We start from the raw sequence: 2,217 nt of genomic DNA, 5'->3' as shown, positions 1-2,217 counted from the left end.
GAGAAGCTTTTCATGCTTCCTTTCCATGGTTACAGAAGGAGAACCTTGAGTCTTAAATACAAGGTAACCCTCATTCAACTGAAGGACCAACTCTCTTCTGTCAACAACAATCACAGCTTTTGCTGTGGCTAGGAAGGATCTGCCAAGGATGATGGATTCATCCTCATCCTTTCCAATGTCTAGGATTATGAAATCAGCAGGGATGTAAAGGCCTTCAACCTTTACTAACACGTCCTCTACTAGTCCATAAGCCTGTTTCATTGATTTGTCTGCCATCTCTAATGAGATTCTTGCAGCTTGTACCTCAAAGATTTCTAGTTTCTCCATTACAGAGAGTGGCATGAGGTTTATCCCTGATCCAAGGTCACACAGAGCTTTCTCAAAGGTCATGGTGCCTATGATACAAGGTATGAAGAACTTTCTGGGATCCGGTTTCTTCTAAGGCAATGTCTGCCTCATTAGTGCACTCAGTTCATTGGTGAGGAAGGGGGGGTTCATCCTCCCAAGTCTCATTACCAAATAAACTGGCATTCAACTTCATGATTGCTCCTAGATACTTAGCAACTTGCTCTGCAATGGTGTCTTCATCCTCTTCAGAGGAAGAGTATTCATTAGAGCTCATGAATGGCAGAAGGAGGTTCAACAGAATCTCTAGGATCTCTGTATGAGCCTCAGATTCCTTTGGTTCCTCAAAAGGGAACTCCTTTCTGTCCAGAGGACGTCCCAAGAGGTCTTCCTCACTGGGATTCACATCCTCTTCCTCCTCTGGGCATTCGGCCACACCAAGTAAGGTTATGGCCTTGCACTCTCTCTTGGGATTTTCTTCTGTATTGCTTGGGAGAGTACTGGGAGGAGTTTCAGTAATCTTCTTACTCAGCTGACCTACCTGTGCCTCCAAATTTCTAATGGAGGACCTTGTTTCATTCATAAAACTTAGTGTGGTCTTGGATGGATCAGAGACTATGGTTGCCAGGCCAGAATGGCTCTGTTCAGAATTCTCTGTCTGTTGCTGAAAAGATGATGGAAAAGGCTTGCTATTACTAAACCTATTTCTTCCACCATTATTATTGAAGCCTTGTTGAGGTTTCTGTTGGTCCTTCCATGAGAAATTTGGATGATTTCTCCATGAAGGATTATAGGTGTTTCCATAGGGTTCTCCCATGTAATTCACCTCTGCTATTGCAGGGTTCTCAAGATCATAAGCTTCTTCTTCAGAAGATGCTTCTTTAGTACTGTTGGATGCAGCTTGCAATCCATTCAGACTCTGAGAAATCATATTGACTTGCTGAGTCAATATTTTGTTCTGAGCCAATATGGCATTCAGAGTATCAATTTCAAAAACTCCCTTCTTCTGAGGCGTCCCATTATTCACAGGATTCCTCTCATAGGTGTACATGAACTGGTTATTTGCAACCATTTCAATGAGTTCCTGAGCTTCTGCAGGGGTTTTCACGTGAAGAGATCCTCCTGCAGAATGGTCAAATGACATTTTTGACAACTCAGACAGACCATCATAGAATATACTTATCATGCTTCATTCTGGAAGCATGTCAGTAGGACACCTTTTGATCAGTTGCTTATATCTTTCCCAAGCTTCATAGAGGGATTCTCCTTCCTTCTGTCTGAAGATTTGGATTTCCACTCTAAGCTTGCTCATCTTTTGAGGTGGAAAGAATTTGGCCAGGAAAGCACTGACCAGCTTATCCCAAGAGTTCAGGCTATCCTTAGGTTGTCAATCCAACCATGTTCTAGCTCTGTCTCTTACAACAAAAGGGAAAAGCATAAGCCTGTAGACCTCGGGATCAACTCCATTGGTCTTGATAGTGTCACAGATTTGCAGGAATTCAGCTAAAAATTGATGAGGATCTTCCATTAGAAGTCCATGAAACTTGCAATTCTGTTGCATTAGAGAAACCAATTGAGGTTTAAGCTCAAAATTGTTTGCTCCAATTGCAGGAAGTGAGATGCTTCTTCCATAGAAGTTAGAAGAAGGTGTAATAAAGTCACCAAGCATCTTCCTTGCATCTCCACCATTGTTATTAGGTTCGGCCATGTCTCCTTCTTTTTCAAAAATTTCTGTCAGGTCCTCTCCAGAGGGTTGTGCTTTAGCTTCTCTTAGTTTCCTCTTCAGAGTCCTTTCAGGTTCAGGGTTAGCTTCAACAAGAATGTTCTTATCCTTGTTCCTGCTCATATGAAAAAGAATAGAACAGAAAAGAA

General features: G+C 42.1%; 1 non-coding gene across 1 annotated transcript; it reads left to right on the top strand.

The window, feature by feature from the left end:
* Window positions 1-1,543: 1,543 nt before the first annotated feature.
* Window positions 1,544-1,651, top strand: LOC112753146 (small nucleolar RNA R71). Its single transcript, XR_003177543.1, has one exon. It is a non-coding gene; the product is annotated as a small nucleolar RNA R71 (small nucleolar RNA).
* The last annotated feature ends 566 nt before the right edge of the window (window positions 1,652-2,217 follow it).

Source organism: Arachis hypogaea, chromosome 15 (assembly GCF_003086295.3).
Source record: "Arachis hypogaea cultivar Tifrunner chromosome 15, arahy.Tifrunner.gnm2.J5K5, whole genome shotgun sequence".
Lineage (NCBI taxonomy): Eukaryota > Viridiplantae > Streptophyta > Magnoliopsida > Fabales > Fabaceae > Arachis > Arachis hypogaea.
The sequence above is the reverse complement of the archived record's forward strand: the minus strand, read 5'-3'. Positions and strand labels throughout refer to the sequence as shown.